Genomic DNA, 27575 nt, shown 5'->3' on the forward strand with positions numbered 1-27575 from the left:
ATGTAACACATATAGATTTGATCACCTTGTTGCAGGAAAACGCTACTGTATTTCAAGAAACGTAAAACCTGTAGTATCTTTGAGGTTTAAAAAGGCTTCTGAACTTTGTAATTTCCACTTTAAAATTTCAGAATAGTTTTTTCCATTAAGAAAAATATATTATTGCAAAAAAGTCCATCAGTTATAATCTACATAATAATTTCACGTTTCCTATAGCTGCAAGATTGTTTTCTTGCTGTTGAAAACTGGCTCAAATTAAGATCCTACATCTGTGGATATAAGTGCTTGGCAGGTTATGAGAACCTTTTGATAGGTACCATGGCCTTTTTCCATTTAACGTTTGTATTTTAGATCACAATTATTAGATTGTACTTAGCTCTTATTCAAGAACCTCATAATTCTGAAATTCTCTATAAAATGTAAAAGGACAGAAATGATCACAAAAGTGATCATAATGGATTTGCCCCTGAAAACTGTCAGGAAACAGGAAGCAAATGTTTAGCTTTTGACAAAGTCTGTAACAGAAATCTGACTTTGGCTCTTTGTATAATTGAGTGCTTGGGACTATAAGGTCCTATCTGCATTTTTGTAAAACTTTAGTTATATGACAAAGGCTTGTTCAATGTTCTCTAACTTTATAGTACTCTAAATACCCCCAATTAATGTTATGTTCAAAATAATGCAATATACAAATTACTGATACCATCAAGCCATTTATCTCAGAATCATATTTTTGCAGATAGAACCTTAATCCCAAGCTCTCGTAATATGAAGCCTGACCTTTTCTGAAAACACATCACTTTTCTAGCCAAGCGAATTACTTAATGGACTTGATATTTGAAACATAAAAGGCTGTGTACATTTCCTGAAGGAAGTAATGATTCATAAAAAAAGTGTTTGTGTTTTCTCTGCGTTGTTTGGTTCCCCAGGTAATTACCTTGTCCTAGTCCTCAGACATGACTTCAAATTCCTCTGAGGACTAACAATGGAAAGGTGTAGGTTATGAATGTTTCATTGTGCTGGGACAGAAGAAGAAGCGTTGCTTATAATTTAGAAGCAGAGAAAAAACTGCTGATCACACACACACACACACACACACACACACACACACACACACACACACACACACACACACACACACACACACACACACACACACACACACACACACACGCACACGCACACGCACACACACACACATTTCTGAAGGGGCTTTCAAATCACTTTCTATTGTACCTATGAATCGTCCCCTTGAATAACAAATGCTTCATCAGCTCAGAATAATAATGCCAGCATTAAATCTTAAAGGCTATGACTGCATACGTAAATTACATGTCAGCACAACACAATTTCACTGGTGAACATTTTTATGTTGCCTCCAATATGCTTGAGCTGTTGTTTTGAAGGCAAAGATATTCCTAGAGCACTATACAGTATCATAGAAACAAGTGCTATTTGCATATGTGAAAATGTCACGGAATGCAGAATTGTAATATTGATGCATTGATGCATTGTTTTAGTTTTTGTTGGTGCATATCTTACAAACTGTGTTTTTTCCATGAATTAATATCCCTGAAGAAGCAATTAGTGCTGTTGACAGGGGTTGGCTATCTTTCAAGTTTCAGAGTTTATTTACTACAGGCACAGGATACAACAGGTGTAAACAGAACAGTGAAATTCTTACTTGCGAGTTGTTTCCAAACGGTGCCGCAATAAAAGTAATAATACAGATAGTAAAAAATAGAATATAAACCTACAAGAGATACGACATAAGATACAGAAACAGGAGAATGCAGCTAAATACGGGTCAGTGCCAGTACCATACTCAATGTACTGCAGGGGTTAAACTAGGTACAGTACCAGTCAAATGTTTGGGCACACCTACTCATTCAAGGGTTTTTCTTTATTTTTTACAATTTCTACATTGTATAATAATAGTGAAGACATCAAAACTATGAAATAACACATAAGGAGTCATGTAGTAACCAAAACAGTGTCAAATATTTTATATTTGAGATTCTTCAAAGTAGCCACCCTTTGCCATGATGACAGCTTTTCACACTCTTGGCATTATCTCAACCAGCTTCATGAGGTAGTCACTTGGAATGCATTTCAATTAACAGGTGTGCATTGATAAAATTGAATTTGTGGAATGTATTTATTCTTTAATGCGTTCGAGCTAATCAGTTATGTTGTGACAAGGTAGGGTGGTATACAGAAGATAGTCCTATTTGGTAAAGACCAAGTTCATATTATGCCAAGAACAGCTCAAATAAGCAAAGAGAAATGACAGTCCATCATTACTTTAAGACATGAAGGTCAGTCAATCTGGAAAATTTCAAGAACTTTGAAAGTCTCTTCAAGTGCAGTTGCAAAAACCATCAAGCACTATGATGGAACTGGCTCTCATGAGGACTGCCACAGGAAAGGAAAACCCAGAGTTACCTCTGCTGCAGAGGATAAGTTCATTAGAGTAAACAGCCTCAGAAATTGCAGCCCAAATGAATGCTTCACAGAGTTCAAGTAACAGACACATCTCAACATCAACTGTTCAGAGGAGACTGCGTGAATCAGGCCTTCATACTCGATTTACTGCAAAGAAACCACTGCTAAAGGACACCAATAATAAGAAGAGACTTGCTTGGGCCAAGACACATGCGCAATGGACATTAGACCACCGTGTCTTTGTAAGATACAGAGTAGGTGAACAGATGATCTCCGCATGTGTGGTTCCCACCGTGAAGCATGGAGGAGGTGTGATGGTGTGAGGATGCTTTGCTGGTAACAGTGTCAGTGATTTATTCAGAATTAAAGGCACATTAACCAACATAGCTACCATAGCATTCTGCAGCGATACGCCATCCCATCTGGTTTGCGCTGAGTGGGACTGTCATTTGTTTTTCAACAGCACAATGACCGGACACACCTCCAGCCTATTTAAGGGCATTTTGACCAAGAAGGAGAGTGATGGAGAGCTGCATCAGATGACCTGGCCTCCACAATCACCTGACAACCCAATTGAGATGGTTTGGGATGAGTTGGACCGCAGAGTAAAAGAAAAGCAGCCAGCAACTGCTCAGCATATGTGGGAACTCCTTCAGGACTGTTGGAAAAGCATTCCAGGTGAAGCTGATTGAGAGAATGGCAAGATTGTGTAAAGCTGTCATCAAGGCAAAGGGTGGCTACTTTGAAGATTATATTTAGATTTGTTTAACACTTTTTGGGTTACTACGTGGTTCCAAATTATTCTACAAAGTAGGAAATAGTAAAAATAAAGAAAAACCCTTGAATGAGTAGATGTGTCCAAACTTTTGAATGGTACAGTACAGTATATACAAACAAAGTGACTGATATTAGGATAAATACTAATGGTATGAAAAGCCTTCCACCAAGACAAATATAATTATCTATTTCCTCCCATTTCGCCAAACACCTTATCTGTGCCTGAATCATTGCAGTCTCTCCTTACTGAAGTGTTAGAGGCGTGAAAGCCGAGGACAGGTGTTTTCAGTTGTCGGTATAATATTCCTGTCAATTCTTTCCAGAATGAAGAGTTTTCTAACTTTTTCTTCAAGTAGAGTTGATAAGTGTAGTTTATTAACAGAAGCAGCCGTGTGATAAGATCAGGGGAAACTGTGACTAAATCTCTGTTATCAGTGATATGTGGTCTCACGCTGTTCAGTATCTATGCAGTCAATGACAGTGTCACAGAATGTCTTGAATTCAAGAAAATCTCTGCTAATATGGTGCTGGTCTTGTTAATACACTTAAACCATCTATGTCTGTTAGCTTAAAACTTGTAATCACATCATCATACAATACTTCCTCTCAATCATCAAACATGACTTATGTTCGCACAACAGAATACATTTACACAGGTGTGTCTAATTGAGTGTCTGTGGAGAAAAGAACAATAGGATTATGTCAGAATTGTTCAATTTGTTGTTTACTCAACAAATGCGTATTCACACAAAAAGGGGATAAGCACTATGTTCAAGAAAATACTAAACAAAGGATGAATAAATATGAAATGCCGTCTACTACCAAGTTCTCCAGCTTCTAAACTTTATAGGTTCTAGGTCAAATGTCTGGCTCCTGTCCAATTCGCTCACAGATAACCATGCATATTTGTTTTTACATATTCCACACACATTGACTATATCCATTTTGAGGTTTTGAAATTGACCCATCTCCCAATTTGGGTTTCACTATGGTTCTCATTGCATCTTGGATTTGCTTGTAAATACAGTTCTCTCATCCATCCACCCACCAAACAAACACTCTCTTACTCCCTTTCGAACACACACACATGCACGCACGCATGCACACAGACACACACACACCTTATTAAGTATTGAGTACCATTAGCTGGCTCTCCCTCCTCATACATAAAGCCTCCATTTCCAGGTGTACATTTTTTCATTAGGGCTGGAATTGAAAAGGAGAAGGGGACCAGTTTTGCCTTTCTCTCCCTGATGAGTTCATACTTTTGAAGTGGAGCTTTGTGGACTGGGAATTAGCACACAGCACATGCACTCTCTCTTAGCGGCCCAGACAGGCTTTAGATCATGCTCATCTGAGGCGGCTGAGGCAGAGCTGGGGATTCAGCTGCATGCTTCGCAGGAAGAGGCTGGGGAAAGGGAAAAAGCTTTCCTCTGACAGCTAGCTACATGGGAGTGTAATGAGGAATTGAGCCATACTGTATGAGTAGTATTGATTAACCTTGTCTGGAAAAATGCAAATACATACATTTGTGTAATGTTTGGTTCATCCGCTTGTTCGCATTTTGATTTAATTTACCTTCAGAGAGATTGGCCATGTGTAAGTGAGGACTGCTCTGGAGTGTTAAAGGGATTGAGCACTGGGGAAATGGTAACTAAAAGATGTGCTTAGAGAAAATGTAAATGTTTTCTCCTCAAACGTTTTCTGCCCACATAGACTACCCACACACGTCACTGGTATATACAGTATCACTTTGATAATATACTTACATTTTTTAATTGATGAAAATAAATATATATATATATAAGTTATCCTTTGATATTGGCCGGTTCTTGACTTTATCATTGGTTTCAGGGCCAAAGATGCCATTCTTTGCAACGATGAATACAAAATTAAGTACTATTATTTGCTATCTTATTCCATCCAGAATACTTTGAAACACATCTTTCAGCTGTGTAATGGATAAAGAAAGAAGGCAGGTGAGTGGTAAATGTTTGTGTTTATTCCCTAAATGAGGAGATGATATCTCTATTCCAACCAGAGACAGGGTCATGGTCAGTGTGAGATGCCTGGAGGGTATGAGAGATGCTCAAAGCCTGCTCTTTCATTTAACATTTTGATTATGAGTAGAGATGACACATACAGGTGAATCAGAATTTCAGTTGTATTGAATGAGACTGTTGTTTTGGAGTGTGGTGTAATTTAGAGCTTTCCTGTGCGGGAGGGAAGTGGAATAGGTTAACTTTCATTATGTAATAGGCCAAACTGTTATTCTTTATGGGCTGAATAATACATGTAGATATACCTGCATAGATCAAACATTTGTGTGAAGCACTGATGTCAATGAAAGGCATGCAGGATTTTTGGGGTTAGAAATGCAAATGCCAAGGCTTCAGCTTTAATTATACAATTGTTCCAATGATATCAAACCGACAGCACTCAGAGCAAATGACTGCAGAGTCTCCTCCTTACCAGCCTTCACCACTCTTCCTACCACTGTCTTAGTGCAGCCAGGCAGGTGATGGCTGGCAGCATTAAAACCCAATAAATAAATAGAAAATGTGTGTGTAGGAGATTAATTCTCAGAAGTGTTGCTGTAAGGTAAGGCAGGTGTCAAAATGAGGCGTATGTCTGTGCTGGCGCCTCTCATTAGCTAGCTGTTAGGACTGCTTTAAATGCCTGCCAGGTCTAAAGGGACCCGCGCTTCAGAGGGGCTCAGAGCTGCTAATACAGAAGAGTGGCACCTGGAATAGTGCTAGGCAACTAGCTTTGCTTTGGGTACATATCTGACTGCTAGTGTGATGTGTCAGCGCCACTGTAGGGATTGAACAAGATAAGGTTTGTGTCACACCCTGATCTGTTTCACCTGTCTTTGTTATTGCCTCCACCCCCCTCTAGGTGTCGCCCATCTTCCCCATTATCCCTTGGGTATTTATACCAGTATTTTCTGTCTGTCTGTGCCAGTTCATCTTCTTTGTTCAAACCAGCCGCGGTTTGTCTCAGCTCCTGCTTTTCCCCAGGCTCTCGTTTTCCTCGCCCTCCTGGTATTGACCCTTGCCTTGCTTGTCCTGTCTCTGATCCCGCCTGCCTGACCACTCTGCCTGCCCCTGAGCCTGCCTGCCGTCCTGTACCTTTACCCAACTTCTGGATTACCGACCTCTGCCTGATCTGAGCCTGCCTGCTGTACTGTACCTTTCCCCCACTTCTCTGGACTATTGACCCCTGCCTGCCTTGACCTGTCTATTTGCCTGCCCCTTTGGGATGTTTAAACTATTCGTTATCCGATGTGGTCTGCATCTGGGTCTTATCCTCATATCTGATAGTTTGATGGAAACCAGTGTCATGACGTTGGCCTCTTTGGGTATAGCAAGCCCATCCCCCTCTCCTGCCAAATGGCCACATAGTAGAGAGAGAGTAGATTTTCATGGAGAACAAAGGAAATCCTTCCACTTCACAGAACTTGAGGTATGAACAAATTTCATGTTCCGGAAAAAGTATAATAGAGTGGTGAAGAATCCTGCTACGAACTAGTCCGTTTGTCACAACTTGGGAGACGGTGTGGCCACATTACCATAACGCTGTTTATATAATAGCCCTAGATATAAGGTATACATCTATTTGTTGTATAAGATGAATGAGTGAGTATGATACTGTTTACACAATTTTACAATGCGATTTTGGACTGTTTAATGAAGGAAATCTCAAAAAGGGAATTGGATTTGAACTAAATCAGAGGACCGCCCCTGAGCCCAGTTAGGGTCAGACATCCTGGGACAGCCTTTTCTGCCATTCCAAATAAAATTCCACTCGGGTTTTCGATCAGCAGAACGAGCTTACCTCAATTACGAGATGGTTAAAGGTTGCAGACCATGTTTTTCTCCATTAGGAGGACAAAGGTTATAGACCATTGCTGAATATTTTATACATACCACGAGTATAAACTCTTAGACTATCGATACCGAAAGAATAAGAACAAGTCTTTGATTTTAATTACTAGTCTGCAGCTAGGAATTCGGTATCATTGAACGCGAAGAACATCAACCGGCGAAACATCCATTCTATAACGAATGTCACTCTGAACAATCCCCTCTAACCACAACCGAGAGAGAGAGGGAGAGAGACGGACAATTCTAAAAAATAAATTAACTTTTCACCAGCGATCAAGACGACACACCGAGCGTAAATATATACAGTGCCTTGCGAAAGTATTCGGCCCCCTTGAACTTTGCGACCTTTTGCCACATTTCAGGCTTCAAACATAAAGATATAAAACTGTATTGCTTGTGAAGAATCAACAACAAGTGGGACACAATCATGAAGTGGAACGACATTTATTGGATATTTCAAACTTTTTTAACAAATCAAAAACTGAAAAATTGGGCGTGTAAAATTATTCAGCCCCCTTAAGTTAATACTTTGTAGCGCCACCTTTTGCTGCGATTACAGCTGTAAGTCGCTTGGGGTATGTCTCTATCAGTTTTGCACATCGAGAGACTGACATTTTTTCCCAGTCCTCCTTGCAAAACAGCTCGAGCTCAGTGAGGTTGGATGGAGAGCATTTGTGAACAGCAGTTTTCAGTTCTTTCCACAGATTCTCGATTGGATTCAGGTCTGGACTTTGACTTGGCCATTCTAACACCTGGATATGTTTATTTTTGAACCATTCCATTGTAGATTTTGCTTTATGTTTTGGATCATTGTCTTGTTGGAAGATAAATCTCCGTCCCAGTCTCAGGTCTTTTGCAGACTCCATCAGGTTTTCTTCCAGAATGGTCCTGTATTTGGCTCCATCCGTCTTCCCATCAATTTTAACCATCTTCCCTGTCCCTGCTGAAGAAAAGCAGGCCCAAACCATGATGCTGCCACCACCATGTTTGACAGTGGGGATGGTGTGTTCAGGGTGATGAGCTGTGTTCATTTTACGCCAAACATAACATTTTGCATTGTTGCCAAAAAGTTCAATTTTGGTTTCATCTGACCAGAGCACCTTCTTCCACATGTTTGGTGTGTCTCCCAGGTGGCTTGTGGCAAACTTTAAACAACACTTTTTATGGATATCTTTAAGAAATGGCTTTCTTCTTGCCACTCTTCCATAAAGGCCAGATTTGTGCAATATACGACTGATTGTTGTCCTATGGACAGAGTCTCCCACCTCAGCTGTAGATCTCTGCAGTTCATCCAGAGTGATCATGGGCTTCTTGGCTGCATCTCTGATCAGTCTTCTCCTTGTATGAGCTGAAAGTTTAGAGGGACGGCCAGGTCTTGGTAGATTTGCAGTGGTCTGATACTCCTTCCATTTCAATATTATCGCTTGCGCAGTGCTCCTTGGGATGTTTTAAGCTTGGGAAATCTTTTTGTATCCAAATCCTGCTTTAAACTTCTTCACAAAAGTATCTCGGACCTGCCTGGTGTGTTCCTTGTTCTTCATGATGCTCTCTGCGCTTTTAACGGACCTCTGAGACTATCACAGTGCAGGTGCATTTATACAGAGACTTGATTACACACAGGCGGATTGTATTTATCATCATTAGTCATTTAGGTCAACATTGGATCATTCAGAGATCCTCACTGAACTTCTGGAGAGAGTTTGCTGCACTGAAAGTAAAGGGGCTGAATAATTTTGCACGCCCAATTTTTCAGTTTTTGATTTGTTAAAAAAGTTTGAAATATCCAATAAATGTTGTTCCACTTCATGATTGTGTCCCACCTGTTGTTGATTCTTCACAAAAAAATACAGTTTTATATCTTTATGTTTGAAGCCTGAAATGTGGCAAAAGGTCGCAAAGTTCAAGGGGGCCGAATACTTTCGCAAGGCACTGTATATTGATTGCAATTGTTCCCGAATGAGTGAGCGTTCAAGTGCAAAGGATTAGCATTTCAATTGTTATAATTATCACTCTGCAGTGACTTCTTAGTCGACCCCCACTTCCCCTTTTGTCTAACAAGCCACCATGCCGGTTTAGCCCACTAGGGCACATTCTCCTATCATTTCATGTAACCACATTTACCTTGTTTGTTTGTTTGTATGCATTTTTGTGAATTACTTAGTTAGTAATAAATAAATGATTTAAGACAATTGATGTATGGATGACTCATAGTGAAGACTGGGTTCATGCAGATAACCAACAATTTACGACGTTTGGAATGAGACTAACTTGAGGTAAAGTAAATAAATCATTTCATTCGAAGACTAATTGATCAGATAAAATATCTGAAAAGTTATTTTAGGAAATGATTAATGATTAATCAGTTGATTAATCAGTTGATCGTGTAATAACTAATGACATATAATCTTTGATAAAAACTATCTGTCTTTAATGATACTAAAGACATGACACCAGCCTCACGTTCACTTGAAGGTTTTGATTGTGTGTAATTATGCATTTGGCATTGGTTGTAAGAAGGACTTTGCAGTTCTAAGAACCATCCATCGGGCAGTTTAATATATTCAAAACACAAAACTATGTTTTAAGCGAGAAGTAGGCATTGGTCTGAAAAATAAATTAAATTCACATGAGCAACACAATGCCTGCTCTACCCATGTTCTACCAAGGTTTTCCAGCACACAGCTTTGACCTACTACAGAAGCTATGTTTGTCTATTGTACTTCAAACAATGTGCACGTGGGTTGCTTAGGATTCAAATCATCTCGAATAGCCTAATTAATACTCTTAGAGGGGGTGCTCCAACAATAATGTGATTTGTACTGCATAAAATGTAAAGTATTGGATTTTATTTTATGGAAACAAGCTTTGCTTTTATACATACAAGACCACCATGCTTGATTGATCGCACTGTTTTGTTTTGTAGTAATGCAGTGCCTGCCTGTATTTCCTTAACCTTTTTATTTAGCAATACATGTTGGGCTCCCGAGTGGCGAAGCGGTCTAAGGCACTGCATCTCAGTGCAAGGGGCATCAGTACAGACCCTGGTTTGATTCCAGGCTGTATCCGAACCGGCTGTGATTGGGAGTCCCATAGCGTGGCACACTATTGGTCCAGCGTTCTCTGGGGTAGGGTTTTGCCTGGGTAGGCCATCATTGTAAATAATAATTTGTTGTTAAATGACTTGCAGGGTTAAATAAAAATTAAATAAAGCACAGAATTGTCTGGAATGTTATTGCGTGAAGATTTCCATTCTCTGATACTAAGGAGCCTAGCCCGAACCATGAAAAACAGTCCCAGAACATTATTCCTCCTTCCCCAGACTTCACAGTTGGCACTTTGCATTCAGACAGGTAACTTTCTTCAAACCCAGATTTGTCTGTCGGAAAGCTAAATGGAGAAGCATGACTCAGCACTCCGGGGGAACGTGTTTCCACTGCTCCATATTCCAATGGCGGCAACCTTTACACTCCAGCCAACGCTTGACATTACGCATGGTGATCTTATTATTTTATGCGGCTGCTCAGCCATGGAAACCCATTTCATGAAGCTCCCAACAAACAGTTGTGCTGACGTTGCTTCCAGAGGCAGTTTGGAACGCTGTAGTGAGTGTTGCAACTGAGGACATGCGATTTCTCCGCGCCGCATGCTTCATTAACCGTCGGTCCCGTTCTGTGAGCTTGTGCGGCCTACCATTTAGCATTTGAACTGTTAGATATTTCCACTTCACAATAAAAGCACTTACAGTTGACCGCAGCAGCTCGAGAAGGGCAGACATTTTACAAACTAACTTGTTGGAAAGGTGCCACGTTGAAAGTCACTAAGCTCTTCAGTAAGTCCAATCTACTGACAATGTCTATGGAGATTGCATGGCTTTGTACTCAATTTTATACACCTGTCCACAATGGGTGAGGCTTAAATAACCAAATCCACTCATTTGAAGTAGCGTCCACATACACTACCGTTCAAAAGTTTGGGGTCACTTAGATATTTCCATGTTTTTGAAATATTAAAATAACATGAAATTGATCAGAAATATAGTGTATGTTATAAATGACTACTGAAGCTGGAAGAAGATTTTTCATGGAATATCTACATAGGCATACATGGTTATTCTTTGCAACTCTGACTAGAAGGCCAGCATCCTGGAGTCGCCTCTTCACTGTTGACGTTGAGACTGGTGTTTTGCGGGTACTATTTAATGAAGCTGCCAGTTGAGGATTTGTGAGGCGTCTGTTTCTAAACTAAACACTAATGTACTTTTTCTCTTGTTCAGTTGTGCACCGGGGCCTCCCACTCCTCTTTCTATTCTGGTTAGAGCCAGTTTGCGATGTTCTATGACGGGAGTAGTTCACAGCATTGTACCAGATCTTCAGTTTCTTGGCAATTTCTCGCATGGAATAGCCTTCATTTCTCAGAACAATAATAGACTGGCAAGTTTCAGAATAAAGTTATTTGTTTCTGGCCATTTTGAGGATGTAATCGAACCCACAAATGCTGTGTCACGCCTTGGTCGAAGTATTTTGTGTTTATCTTCATTTATTTGGTCAGGCCAGGGTGTGACATGGGTTTTTGTATGTGGTGTGTATGTATTGGGATTGTAGCTTAGTGGGGTGTTCTAGTTAAGTCTATGGCTGTCTGAAGTGGTTCTCAATCAGAGGCAGGTGTTTATCGTTGTCTCTGATTGGGAACCATATTTAGGCAGCCATATTCTTTGTGTGTTTGGTGGGTGATTGTCCTTAGTGTCCTTGTTCCTGTGTTAGTTTACACTAGTATAGGCTGTTTCGGTTTTTGTTTAGTTCATTATGTTCTTTGTTTTGTAGTATTTGTATTGATTCATGTTTTACGTTTGTTTATTAAACATGGATCGCAATCTACACGCTGCATTTTGGTCCGACTCTCCTTCACCACAAGAGAACTGTTACATGCTGATGCTCCAGATACTCAACTAGTCTAAAGAAGGCCAGTTTTAATCAGGACAACAGTTTTCAGCTGTGCTAACATAATTTCAAAAGGGTTTTCTAATGATCAATTAGCCTTTTAAAATGATCAACTTAGATTATCTAACACAACGTGCAATTGGAACACAGGAGTGATGGTTGCTGTTGATGGGCCTCTCTACACCTATATAGATATCCCATTAAAAATCAGCCGTTTCCAGCTACAATAGTCATTTACAACATTAACCATGTCTACACTGTATTCCTAATCAATTTTATGTTATTTTAATGGACAAAAAATGTCCTTGTTCAAAACAAGGACATTTCTAAGTGACCTTTTGAACAGTAGCGTACTTTTGTATATGTAGAGTAGAAAACAAGCAACAAATAATGTCAGTTTACATAAATTATGTTTCCCAATTGGGTTATCAAATTTACCAAAGTAATGAAATGGGTTACCTTCTGTATTTGTAAAGATTATGAGCCTGTGAAAGCTGTTGCTGCTAACAGAGGAAGGTTGCTTGCCGGATGCTTGCCAACGTGTGGCTAACTATTCCATTCATAGGAATGCTCACAGTGTGGGCATGTCTACATGATGCTGATAAGGGCCTCCTTGCTGGTCTTCTCTATGCTGCGAGTTCACTCTTTTGTTGCTTTCTTTGTTTTAATCAGGGGGTGGGGCACCCTCAGCACCTCTACTTCCAGGAGTTTCCTGCACCTGAATATTAATATAATGTTGGATGCACCTTGTGCATTTATACGGTGTAACACCAATTACTCCTTAGATCCGTTTGTATTATCAACAGTCTCCTCATTTAATTAGCAGTCTATCGTTAACAGTGTTTGCATTGCGAAGCAAATTTCTTACTAATTTCAAGCAGTATGTAAACACATCTCCCCATACAGTGCACCTGACAGTGCTTTGATAACAACCAGTGTTTTTCCACTAGATAATGCATTACCTCTCCATTCAGGCCCCAAAAAATAAATTCCATAATGCATTTTTGAATAGGATAGCAATACTCTCAGTGTTAGACAGTGCTATCAGTGTTGCTCAGTGTAATCTGTAGATGCAGGTTGGTTTGTGTTATATTCATCTGGCATTGCCATTATGCTGGTAGAGCACAGGGAAGGAAGGCAGCCCTGCCTGGGTTTATCTTTGATGCCCACGCACTTCTCTGCTTCAAATTTTTTGATAACAGTCAAACACGAGACTCCCCCTAAAAAACACAACTCTAAAACTTGAATATGCAATTACATTGGAATCACCAGGGCACTGCTCTGTCTGTAAGTCCACGACATAAACTAACCCAATAAAATGAAGGTGTTTGTCTAGATTTCCACGATGTAGAAAAATTGCCCTGCACAGAGAAAATGATGTGATGTTGTTGAGAGAGTTACATTTTCCTTCTGTACTCTTACCGGTTCACCAAATATTGTATGCCATAGTGTCTCAACCTCCAAATCCTCACAAACCGGAGTGCTTAAGTTATTTTCTTATCTTGGGGTGCAGGCTACCATAACAGCCAACTGGATCCAGACAGATTATCCCCCACCAGGGGTTAAATGAGTCACCCTCAACGCCTTCACAGATAATAATCTGGTTAACCCCACTGAGCAAAGAATCTTCCTCTGCACTATTCTGTAATCCACAATGATGGAAAAAGATCATCATTTAGATTCAAGAGGGTCTACAATGGGATTTATTTTGGAGCAATAACATAGTTATTTATTTTTCCAAACTGTGGAGCGACATTATTAAAGTGAATGATGCTGTATGGCTCAATGTGTGTTCTAAACTGTTCTAAATAAGTAAAACAGAGAGACAATGTCCTTTTTTTAAGATCACATCATCAACTCTCTCAAATGTATAAACTAATACAAAATGTAGTCTTTATGAGACAAGCCTCTCACAGTGGGCTTGGGGCAGTAGAAGACTGCATAGAAACCAATGGACTTCAGGTAATCAATTTCCCTGAGTCAATGACAGTCATCAAGCAGAAACCCAGTCTCCAGAGACCGTTATTACTGATCAGATATATTATAGATATTTCCATCTTAATTAATCACAACTGAGTACACAGAAGGAGAATACCAACCCCAGAGTTCAGCAATATCACAACATTTCTATGGTATAGTATGGTATATTATCCCATTGCAGCGATGATATTTCTAAATAATTATATGATAATAAATTTAATTGATTGATTTATTGTATATGTTTCTTCCTCTGCAGCTTCCCCTGTCACTGGAAATGATTTGCCCCTGCTCAGAGTGATTGCCACCTAACACTAATAGGTGTTGATTGACCCTGTAATTGTGTTGTTAATTACATTATATCCACCAGCGTCTCACTGCAGCCAATTTTGGAGCTAATGAATTAAAGAATCAAAGTTTTCCAAATGTTTTCCATAGTCCGACGTTGTGTTACAGCAACTGCTGTATCAATTTGGATTACAAATTACCATTTTTCTAACGGAACGACATAAATAAACCACAGCACTTACTGTTATAAGTTGTTAGTCGTCATGTACCCATATACACTTACAATAGCACTAAAGATGTGATTAAACATTGGGATTTATAGTTGTACGATTTCAACATATGAAAATATCATTAGGAAAGTGCCTTGTCCAGCATTCAGCATAACTGGAAGCTTTCATTGCTCCTAAAAATTGTAATCACTGGTAAACAAGTTGCCAGCAATGAGAAAATAATGAAGATGAAGTTCAGCATAAATTGAGTGGGATTTAAATTAAGCTGCTGACACTCCTAAATTACGGTGGCAAAATAACATTAATTATTACAATATAAAAATGCCCTGAAGCTGCTTAAATACTTTATATTTGCTATTAACACTGTTTCCGATTGAAGATTTTGCTGTGCATATTTACAGTGTCCTGAAGTGCTTCTACCAAGGGTCAATGGTTATTTATGTATGGAACAGCAATATTTCATCTGTCCACACAATTAGCCCAACACACATAAACATACAAGAATTGATAGATAGAGAAAGCTACTTCTACATAGTGCCTTGAGTTCATTCAACTACCCTTTACTAACATTATCACTGGAAATGTTGACGTGTTTACTAGCCATAGTGTTGGCATCAGTCCAGTGTATTAAACAGAAGGTCATGGCTATCAGTCCACTGTATTAAACAGAAGGTCATGGCTAAAGTCATTATTATTCTCAATTGAGTGAACCTTTGCCATGTTGGGAGGATTACAAATGTGCTTCAAAGGCCGGGCCTTACCCATACAGTCGGTTTAAATTAAACATAGCTATTAGCAAATGCTGCAGATTTTAACAAAAATATTGGAATCCCTTCAGCTATGCACAAGGCTGTCCGAGATTCCAGTGTGATGCACTTTATAGCATAAACCAGTGAGGTATTGTCAGACAGAGAAATATATGAGTATGTGTTCGGCTGGCAGCCCTGCTTAAACCTAGAAAGAGTCTTATTGAAGCTAGTGGAGCTCGGGTAAGACTCTTGAAAGAAGGTGGTACATTTGTGAAAGGATTGGTTGAACCTAAATTTGGTTAAGATGCAACTGTGAAGCCAGCACAAAGGATTGTCACCATGTCTATGGATAACCACAAAAAGAGCAGCTTAAAGTTGTGATGTACAATAGCAAGTATATGCAGCTATATGAGCATTGTGTTCTAAGTTATTCTAAATAGTACATCTGCACCTGCACACCCTCTACTTCCCATCCTGTCTCCTTAACCTGCCGCCACTCCCCAGTGCTCTCGCCCTCTCTCTCTCTCTCTCTCTCTCTCTCTCTCTCTCTGTGTGTATGTGATTGTGTGAGTGGAGACAGGTGTGCTGGAGGCAGAGCAGATCCCCACCAGCTGCAACCTGTTCCATAATCAAGGCATCTACAAATACTCCGCCCTGCCACTTCCACGCTGCCAGTTCGTAGCCTCTGCTAAGTCAGTCTGTGGTTCAAGCCGTTTGTTCCTTTATAGATCTTGTTATCCTGTTGCGCCTGTTTTTTCCCTAGCTTGATGCTGATTTTCTCTCTCCTGCAGTTCCGTCCTCTCTGTTTCTTGTCCCTGTCTCCATTCCCTCGTCTCCTCAGTCCTGCTTCCCTACCCCGGACCCCCACTCTACTGCTTCCTTGGATTCCACTCTGGACCTGCTTACCCTGCCCCTACTCCCCTTGCCTCAGCATCAGCTCCTGGTTCCCTGCTATCTGCCCGAGCTTCCCCTGGCCTGCACCCCATCTCCCCCATGCTTTTCAAAAAATACTTTAGTTACCTTATCTCTGTCTCCTCGTCTGAGTGTGCACTTGGGTTCACCTGCTCTGCCCCGCGTAACAATATATGTGTATGTGATCTTGACATTGACTTTAAGAGCTGTATGGAGTGAGTCAGCACAGATGGGTTTTCTTATGCTTCTATAGTACAAGATGTTATAAGCAACAGGACCAATATTACTTATTCCAGATCTTAGTTACACAACATCAATAGAGCCTTAACTGCATGATTTCATCCTGACAGAATGACGTAGATTAGTCCAGCTTTCCTTGAGGGGTGCAGTATGAATTATAATGGGTTGGTTCCGAGAAGCATGGATGCTATTTCTGAAGATTTGCTCGTGGGTGGCACCTATTTTCCCAGGCAGCAAGTTCTTGTCCCTACACATTAGACTAAAAGCAAACCCATGTTATTTTAAGTCATATTGGTAACTTCTCAACCTAAATTGAATAATTTGCCCTCTTGTGGATGTGCTTCCAGACAGTCGTGGTTGACCTACAGTATGACCCTTAGCAATAAATCCAAGAGGATTGTGAAGGTGACCTCTGTAATTCACATGCAAATGACCAGCCCAGTCACAGAATAGTCGTTAATGATATGCACACTTGAATTCTTAGTCTAGCTGGGAGGTAGTATGTGACAAACAGGACATGTTACTGGGCGATACAGCTGGACATAGAAGATGAGCCAGTAGAAATAAAATAAGACATACAGTGGCTCATTGAATTGGATTAACTTTGTCGCTCTGTCACACATTCATAACAACTTGTAGCTAATGGCGTTTGCCTCTTGCAGACTATATTAAAACAGTTTATTGTTTAACTGTGTTAATGTGAGCAGACAAACTAGTCATAGAGTTATGATTACCACACTGTGATGGAGTCTCTGGCATCTAATGCATGCCCTCACCAGGACCTTGACAAGTTATTGAATTGCATATGGAATGTAGAAACTATGATGCTGCCCTAAGTGGAGACTTGTCATACAGAAGTACATTACTCACCTCAACTGTATGTACATCTTATGAATTCCGTGGAAACATTGAATTAAAAGATAGTCTTACCATTACAATTAGTTAATGAGGGATGGTTCGCAGAAATATTTTCAATTATATACGGTACCAGTCAAAAGTTTGGACATACCTACTCATTCAAGGATTTTTCTTTATTTTTTACTATTTTTTATTTACTTTATTATTTATTCTATTATTTCTTACATTTTAAGAAGGGACATTTTAAGTCTCATTAACTTCAGCCGGGAAGAACTATTGGATATAAGAGCAACGTCAACTTACCAACATTATGACCAGGAATACGACTTTCTCTAAGCGGATCCTCTGTTTGGACTACCACCCAGGACAATGGATCTAATCCCAGAAGCCGACCCAAGACAATGGCGCCACAGACGAGGCAGACGGAGCGGCCTCCTCTTCAGGCTCCGTAGACGTGCTCATCACCCACCGCTCCCGAGTAAACAACTCGCCAATGTCCAGTCTCTTGACAACAAGGTAGACGAAATTCAAGCAAAGGATGCCTTCCAGAGAGACAGCAGAGATTGTAACATTCTCTGTTTCACGGAAACATGGCTCTCTCGGGATATGTTGTTGTTCAGCCACCGGGAAGAGGAAGGCCGGCGGTGTATGCTTCATGATTAACGACTCATGGTGTAATCATAACAACATACAGGAACTCAAGTCCTTCTTCACATCCGACTAAGAATTCCTCACAATCAAATGGCGGCCATATTACCTTCCGATTAAATTCTCATCAGTTATCATCACAGCTGTGTACATTCCCCCTCAAGCAGACACCAAGATGGCCCTCAAGGAACTTCAATGAACTCTATGTAAACTGGAAACCATATATCCTGAGGCTGCATTTATTGTAGCTGGGGATTTTAACAAAGTTAATTTGAGAAGAAAGCCACCTAAATTCTATCAGCGTATTGATTGCACTACGCGTGGGAGTATTACACTCGACCACTGCTTCTCTAACTTCCGCGATGCATACAAAGCCCTCCCTTGGGTAAATCCGACCACGACGCCATCTTGCTCCAACCGTCTTATAGGCAGAAACTCAAACTGGATGTACCAGTGACTAGAACAATTCAACGCTGGTCTGACCAAACAGAATCCACACTTCAAGATTGATTTGATCACATGGACTGGGATATGTTCCGGTCAGACTCAGAGAATAACATTGACCTATACGCTGACTCGGTGAGTGAATTTATAAGGAAGTGCATGTGGCCATTAAAACCTACCCTAACCAGAAACCGTGGATGGATGGCATCATTCGTGAAAAACTGAAAGTGTGTAACCATGGCATTTAACCATGGAAAGAGGTCTGGGAATATGGCTGAAAATAAACAGTGTAGTTATTCCCTCCGCAAGGCAATCAAACAAGCAAAATGCCGGTACAGGGACAAAGTGGAGTCGCAATTCAACGGCTCAGAAACGAGACGTACGTGGCAGGGTCTACAGGAAATTATGGACTTCAAAAAGAAAACCATCCACATCACGGACACCGACGTCATGTTACCAGACAAACTAAACACCTTTGCTCACTTTGAGGATAATATAGTACCACCATCGCGACCCGCTAACAAGAACCGCGCCTCCCCCCTTCTCCATGGACGACGTGAGTAAAACATTTAGATGTGTTAACCCTCGCAAGGCTGCTGGCCCAGACGGCATTCCTTTCCACGTCCTCAGAGCATACGCAGATCAGCTGGCTGGTGTGTTTACGGACATATTCAAACACTCCCTATCCCAGTCTGCTGTCCCCACATGCTTCAAGATGGCCACCATTGTTCCTGTACCCAAGAATGCAAAGATAACTGAACTAAATGACTACTGCACCTTAGCACTCACTTCTGCCATCATGAAGTGCTTTGAGAGACTAGTCAAGGATAATATCACCTCCACCTTACCGGCCACCCTAGACCCACTTCAGTTTGCATACCGCCCTAACAGGTCCACAGACAATGCAATCACCCTCACACTGCACACTGTCCTATCCCATCTGAACAAAAGGAATACCTATGTAAGAATGCTGTTCATTGACTACCGTTTAGCATTCAACACTATAGTACCCTCCAAGCCCATCATCAAGCTGGAGGCTCTGGGGCTCAATTGGGTTCTGGACTTCCTGACGGGCTGCCCCCAGGTGGTGAAGGTAGGAAACAAAATCTCCACCTCGCTGATCCTCAACACTGGGGCCCCACAAGGGTGCGTGCTAAGCCCCCTCCTGTACTTCCTGTTCACCCATGACTGCGTGGATATGCACGCCTCCAACTCAATCGTCAAGTTTGCAGACGACACAACAGTAGAGGGCTTGATTACCAAAAATGACGAGACAGCCTACAGGAAGAAGGTGAGGGCACTCGGAGTGTGGTGTCAGGAAAACAACCTCTCACTCAACTTCAACAAAACAAAGGAGATGATCGTGGATTTCAGGAAACAGCGGAGGTAGTGGAAAGTTTTAAGTTCCTCTGCGTACACATGAATGACAAACTGAAATGGTCCACCCACACAGATAGTGTGGTGATTTAGGCGCAAAAGCACCTCTTCAACCTCAGGAGGCTGAAGAAATTTGGCTTGTCACCCAAAACCCTGACTAACTTTTACAGATGCACAATCGAGAGCATCCTGTCAGGCTGTATCACGTCCTGTCAGGCTGTATCACAGCCTGGTATGGCAACTCTTCCGCCCTCAACTGCAAGGCTCTCCAGAGGGTGATGTGGTCTGCACAATGCATAACCAGGGGCAAACTACCTCCCCTCCATGACACCTATAGTACCCGATGTCACAGGAAGGCAAAAAAGATAATCAAAGACAACAATCACATGAGCCACAGTCCGTTCACATCGCTACCATCCATACGGCGAGGTCAGTACAGGTGCATAAATGCTGGGACCGAGAAACTGAAGAACAGCTTCGATCTCCAGGCCATCAGACTGCTTAACAGCAATCACTATGATTGCTATGAGAGGCTGCTGCCTACATGGAAACAAAATCACTGGCCACTTTTTAACAAATGGATCACTAGTCACTTTAAACAATGCCACTTTAATAATGATTACATATCTTACATTACTCATATCATATGTACAGTATATACTGTATTTTATACCATTTATTGCACCTTGCCTATGCCGCAAGGCCATTGCTCATCCATATATTTATATGTGCATATTCTCATTCACCCCTTTTAGATTTGAGTGTATTAGGTAGTTGGGGAATTATTAGATTACTTGTTAGATATTACAGCACTGTCGGAACCATAAGCAAAAGCATTTCACTACACTTGCATTAACATCTGCTAACCATATGTATGTGACAAATAAAATGTGATTTGATGTGAAATAACACATATGGAATCATATAGTAACCAAAAAAGTGTTAAACAAATCAAAATATATTATACATTTTTCATTCTTTAAAGTAGCCACCTCTCAACCATTCTCAACCAGCTTCAACTGGAATGCTTTTCCAACAGTCTTGGAGGAGTCCCCACATTCTGAGCACTTGTTGGCTGCTTTTCCTTCACTCTGCTGTCCAACTCATCCTAAACCATCTCAATTGGGATGACTTCAGGTGATTGTGGAGGCTAGGTCATCTGATTAGAAAAATAAATAAATAATAATCTGATGCAGGTCTCCATCACTCTCCTTGGTCAAATAGCTCTTACACAGCCTGGAGGTGTGTTGTGGGTCATTATCCTGTTGAAAAACAAATGATTGTCCCACTAAGTGCAAACCAGATGGAATGGTGTATCACTGCAAAATGCTGTGATATCCATGCTGATTAAGTGTGCCTTCAATTCTAAATAAATCACTAGCACCAGCAAAGTACCCCCATACCATCACACCTCCTCCTCTATGCTTCACGGTGGGAACCACACATGCGGAGATCATCTGGTTCACCTACTCTGCATCTCATAAAGACACAGTAGTTGGAACCAAAAATCTCAAATTTGGACTCATCAGACCAAAGGACAAATTTCCACCAGTCTAATGTCCATTGCTCGTGTTTCTTGGCCCAAGCAAGTCTCTTATTCTTATTGGTGACCTTTAGTAATGGTTTCTTTGTAGCAAATCAACCATGAAGGCCTGATTCATGCAGTCTCTTCTGAACAGTTAATGTTGAGCTGTGTCTGTTACTTGAACTCTGTGAAGCATTTATTTGGGCTGCAATTTCTGAGGCTGTTAACTCTAATGAACTTATCCTCTGCAGCAGATGTAACTCTGGGTCTATCTTTCCTGTGGCGGTCCTTATGAGAGCCAGTTTCATCATAGAGCTTGATAGTTTGCACTTGATGAAACTGCACTTGAATAAACTTTCAAAGTTCTTGAAATTTTCCGAATTGACTAAACTTCATGTCTTAAAAGTAATGATGGACTGACATTTCCGTTTGATTATTTGAGCTGGTCTTACCATAATATGGACTTGGGTCTTTTACCAAATAGGGCTGTCTTCTGTCTACCACCCCTACTTTGTCACCTCACAACTAATTGGCTCAAACACATTAAGAAGGAATGCAATTCCAAGAAACTACCTCATGAAGCTGATTGAGAGAATGAGTGTGCAAAGCTGTCATCAAGGCAAAGTGTGGCTACTTTGAAGAATCCACATATAAAACACATTTTGATTTGTTTAACACTTTTTGGTTACCACATGATTCCATATGTGTTATTTCATAGTTTTGATGTCTTCACTATTATTCTACAATGTAGAAAATAGTACAATAAAGAACAACTCTTGAATGAGTAGGTGCGTCCAAACTTTTGACTGGTGCTGCATGTAATTTCCGTTGGGAAAACATATCCAGCACACTGGTATTATTATTCTGAACAAAAACTTAAACTCAACATGAAACAATTTCAAAGATTTTACTGAGTTACAGTTCACATAAGGAAACCCTAATCTCACATGACTGGCAATACAGATATGCATCGGTTGGTCATAGATACCGTAAAGGTACGTGTGTGGATCAGTTTGATCCAAGGCTGTATCACAACTGGCTGTCGATTAGGAGTCCCATAGGGCGGTGCGCAATTGGCTCAGTGTCGTCCAGGTTAGGGTTTGGCCAGGGTAGGCCATTATTGTATACAATAATTTGTTCTTAACTGACTTGACAAGTTAAATAAAGGTTAGTTAAAAATCCCTTTCTTCGTGCATTCAAATTGCCATCGATAAAACCCAATTGTGTTCGTTGTCCGTAGTTTATTCCTGCCCATACCATAACCCCACCACACTCTGTTCACAATGTTGACATCAGCAAACCGCTCACCCACACAACGCCATACATGTGGTTTGCGGTTGTGAGGCTGGTTGGACGTACTGCCAAATTCTCTAAAATGACATTAGAGGTGGCTTATGTTAGAGAACTGAACATTCAATTCTCTGGCAAAAGCATGCCAATTGCACACCCCCTCAACACTTCAGACATCTGTGGCATAGTGTTGTGTAACAAAAATGCATATTTTAAAGTGTACTTTTATTGTCCACAGCACACGGTGCACCTGTGTAATGATCATGCTGTTTAATCAACTTCTTGATATGTCACACTTGTCAAGTGGATGGATGAACTTAGCAATGGACACATTCTCACTAACAGGGATGTAAACATATTTGTGCTCAGAATTTGAGAAGAATAAGCTTTTTGTGCTTATGGAACATTTCTGTGATCTTTTATTTCAGCTCTTGAAACATGGGACCAACACTTTACATGTGTCACGTATACTCCCTCTCCGGCCTCTAGGTCATCAGGCTGCTGATTATGCCACACACCTGTCACCATCGTCAAGTGCACCAGTGCCACATGACACTCACCTGGACTCCATCACCTCCTTGATTATCTTCCCTGTATCTGTCACTCCGCTTGGTTCTTTTCTCAGGTGTTATTGACTCTGGTTCATGTCGGTGCGTTGTTTGAGTTCCGTGTGTTTTGTTTATTTATTAAAACACTCACTCACTCACTCACTCCCTGTACTTGCTTCCCAACTCTCAGCGCACATTGTTAAATATTGCATTTCTATTTTTGTTCACTGTATATTCTCCACTAGGTTTTCAATGGTCCATTGATAACATATCAGTGTGCTGGAGATTATTTTTCCAATACTGAGTATTTCTCTCTATGCAGCTGGAACATCAATCAGTGTGCAAACAACTCTCTTTCTGAATGAAGATTGAACAACAGCTTTTATAGTGTGGTCCCTCTGACAGAACATGTGCCACGGTAACAATTATCTCATGTTCATCCATTGGGGAATGCGTCCTTGGTTAGCCTAACCCATTTAACGGCTGAAGAGCACTCATCTGCCAGGTTGAAGTTGATCATTGCCTCATTGCTGCAAAAGCCATACCAGAGGGGTGAATATCATACTGATACAATCACCCTAGAACCAGAAGTAGCAGTCAAATGTTGAAGGTATGACTACCATTCTAATAAATTTGCACTTCAATACAAAAAGTGAAACTCTGCAAGTACTGTAAGCAGGAGTGGTTGAGAGCTTTGTTTGAATGACTACCATTCTAACAAGTGAAGTATGTAGTGGAGCCTGGAAATTTCCAGAGCACCCAAGGTCTGCTGAACTCAGCTGCAACTTCCTGTGTAGAGAGGCTGGATACCCAAAGTACACAGCATGCTTCTCGACTCATGTATTGATATGTTGGTGTAGCAAGAAAGCATGTGCAGTGATGTTGCTTCCTGAGACCTGAAGTGCTGTGACCTTGGACCCATACGCCTTGGCTGTTATGGGTCAATGATTTTGACTGTTCTCCATGATGAGTACTATGTAGTTACTGTCATTATATAGATTTAGGAAACTGAGTTTTCAAACATGTTTAAGATTATACTGACACAAGTCAACCCACTATGGTATCTCGCATCTGTAGAGAAAGAGTAGGTCTATAAGTTATTTTATTCCAATAATACAATGCTGAATTCTCCAGTCTTATCACATACATCCATTCAGCACATATCCTATCCACCAAAGTAAAGTAAACAAACACACTTCAATAAATCACATTTATGCAGGAGATTGTCAAAGAATATTTACAATAATGGTACTTGTCACAATTTAATATCTCATCCATAATCTACCCTGACCTGAATGTCCTAGCCTGAAAATCTGTTTCAATTATGATGTCACCGTGAAACAGGCAGGAATCAGTTTTCATGAGGAATGCAGTGTTATTTTTCCACAGCCGGCATTTGAGAATAAAATCAAGAAGTTGAAAAGGCAAAGTACAGTTTGTGCATCTATAAAAATCCAAATTTTACTAGTTGAATACACATATTTAGCAGATGTTATTGCAGGTTTAGCGAAATGCTTGGCAGAAAACATTTAACCTGCCATCCACACCTTCTCCAGCTGGCAGAGTACAGCGGGTTGGATACATATAGTGTAGCATAGATATACAAATAAAGATGCGTGGACACACACACACACACACACACACACACACACACACACACACACACACACACACACACACACACACACACACACACACACACACACACACACACACACACACACACACACACACACACACACACACACACACACATATACATACACACACACACACACCTTTAATAGAATAAATTAAATAGCTGTTAGTGATCTCTGTTAACAGATTCTTCTTGCATCATGACTATCTAAGCAGTTCATCAGCACTTGTGTAGAAAAAAGAGAAACACTCAACAGCTAAGGGAGGAAATATACAGACACAGATAAAAAAAAGTGCTTTAGAAGGTATGATGTAACTTTTTCTTGGTCTTCTAAAGGGAAATACAGTCGAATAGTTAGTGAAAGCCCCATCAAGGAGTGTGTTCTCTCAGAAATCTGTGTAAGCCTTCAGAAGGACAGGGTGAAGTGAGGCTGATCACACTTACATGCGCTTGTGTGAACACAGGAACTCACACACCTACACGTAAGTACCCACCCCACCCACTTACCCAGCTCTTACTTGAATCATCTCATTTTCAAACACATGAAAGTTGGTTGTGGGGATAATTTGATTTCACTGTCTGGGTAGGGCTCTCTTTCACCTTATTCAGGTCATAACAGTGAGTGGCGTTAGCATGAGAATCAACCATTTTGCTCTAGTTTGAATGTCCTCTATTTCCCTGGAAATTAAGTCAATGGTGAGCTTGTTATCCAGGAAGTACATACAAAACTTTCCAGTGCTGGATCCTTTTAAAAATGGAGCAGTTGGCAAAAACATGGATGTCAACAAAGAATTAACTAACACACTTATGTTAGACATGTTATGAGAGGATTGAACACCATACAAAACAGATGTAGGATCTTAATTTGACCTATATTGTTACAGCTAAATAATCCTTTAGCAAAAGGATTTGAACTTGTAGTCCATAATGTTGCTTGATCGATCGGTGGTTAGGCTATTAGCTGGCCAAAAGTAGGCTATATAAAAAGTCCCATACTGTTATATAACTGTGTGGTAGTGTGGGTTTTCAGTGAATTTACATAAATCATGAAGCTCATCTGCATTTCCTGCGGTTCAGGAAAATTCTCAGCAACAAAACAGTGATCAAATTAAGATCCAACATCTGTACACTGAGCTACATATTGAGGAACCTCATTATGAGCGACATTGAGAGAGCTATTTCATTATTAGGATATCAACAGCAACACAGCAAATTTATAAATGCCTTTCAAAGTTTTTTAATTTAATTTAATTTTTATTTCACCTTTATTTAACCAGGTAGGCTAGTTGAGAACAAGTTCTCATTTGCAACTGCGACCTGGCCAAGATAAAGCATAGCAGTGTGAACAGACAACACAGAGTTACACATGGAGTAAACAATTAACAAGTCAATAACACAGTAGAAAAAAAGAGAGTCTATATACATTGTGTGCAAAAGGCATGAGGAGGTAGGCGAATAATTACAATTTTGCAGATTAACCTCTTACTCCTACCCGACACGCAGGCGTCCCATCTTGACATCTGGAAATGCAAATGCGCTACGCTAAATGCTAATAGCACTCGTTAAAACTCAAACGTTCATTAAAATACACATGCAGGGTACTGAATTAAAGCTACACTGGTTGTGAATCCAGTCAACAAGTCAGATTTTTAAAATGCTTTTCGGCGAAAGCATGAGAAGCTATTATCTGATAGCATGTAACACCCCAAAAGACCCGCAGGGGACGTAAACAAAATAATTAGCATAGTCGGCGCTACACAAAACGCACAAATAAAATATAAAACATTCATTACCTTTGACAATCTTCTTTGTTGGCACTCCTAGATATCCCATAAACATCACTATTGGGTCTTTTTTTCGTTTAAATCGGTCCATATATAGCCTAGATATCAATCTATGAAGACTGTGTGATCAAGGAAAAAAACATTGTTTTTTAACGCAACGTCATTTTTTAAAATTAGAAAAGTCGACGATAACCTTTCACAAAACACTTCGAAATACTTTTGTAATGCAACTTTAGGTATTAGTAAACGTTAATAATCTATCAAATTGATCACGAGGCGATGTATATTCTATAGCTGTAAATCTGGAAATAATGTCTGGGTAAATCTCAACCAAAATATCCGGTCAGAGACCGGAAGAAATGCGCTGCCTTGTGTCCGTTTGACCAAGAAACAAATCGTAGGCAAATGACAAGACTGTTGACATCGTGTGGAAGCTGTAGGTATTGCAACCTCGGCCCCATTTAATGTGGTTGCCATTCAACAACACGGTCAAGTGGCGCATGGATATATTTTCCCATTTTCAGTGATCAGATTTTCCTGCGCTTTTCGATGAAACGCACGTTCTGTTAATGTCACAGCCGTGATTTAACCAGTTTTATAAACGTCTGAGTGTTTTCTATCCACACATACTAATCATATGCATATACTATATTCCTGGCATGAGTAGCAGGGCGCTGAAATGTTGCGTGATTTTTAATAGAATGTTCGAAAAAGTAGGGGGTAGGAGTAACAGGTTAACACTGGAGTGATACATGATCAGATGGTCATGTACAGGTACAGAAAAGTAAATAAATATAAACAGTATGGGGATGAGGTAGGTAAAATTGGGTGGGCTATTTACCGATAGACTATGTACAGCTGCAGCGATCGGTTAGCTGCTCAGGTAGCAGATGTTTTAAATTGGTGAGGAAGATAAAAGTCTCCAACTTCAGCGATTTTTGCAATTCATTCCAGTCACAGGCAGCAGGAGAACTGGAACGAAAGGCGGCCAAATGAGGTGTTGGCTTTAGGGATGATCAG

The 27575-nt window shown here is 40.5% G+C and overlaps 1 protein-coding gene and 1 long non-coding RNA gene across 2 annotated transcripts in view; one reads left to right on the forward strand and one right to left on the reverse strand.

Moving 5' to 3' along the window:
- LOC127906890 (uncharacterized) overlaps positions 1 to 23250 on the forward strand; it is a 49993-nt gene extending 26743 nt beyond the window's left edge. Inside the window, exon 3 of the long non-coding RNA XR_008063044.1 lies at positions 23013 to 23250. This is a non-coding gene — a long non-coding RNA (uncharacterized LOC127906890). The remainder of the gene's footprint in view (positions 1 to 23012) is intronic.
- The window catches only part of uchl5 (ubiquitin carboxyl-terminal hydrolase L5), a 1000928-nt gene that overhangs the window by 545893 nt on the left and 427460 nt on the right, over positions 1 to 27575 (reverse strand). The gene's annotated exons all lie outside the window — the stretch shown is intronic.

Source organism: Oncorhynchus keta, chromosome 1, assembly GCF_023373465.1.
Source record: "Oncorhynchus keta strain PuntledgeMale-10-30-2019 chromosome 1, Oket_V2, whole genome shotgun sequence".
In the NCBI taxonomy this organism is placed as follows: domain Eukaryota; kingdom Metazoa; phylum Chordata; class Actinopteri; order Salmoniformes; family Salmonidae; genus Oncorhynchus; species Oncorhynchus keta.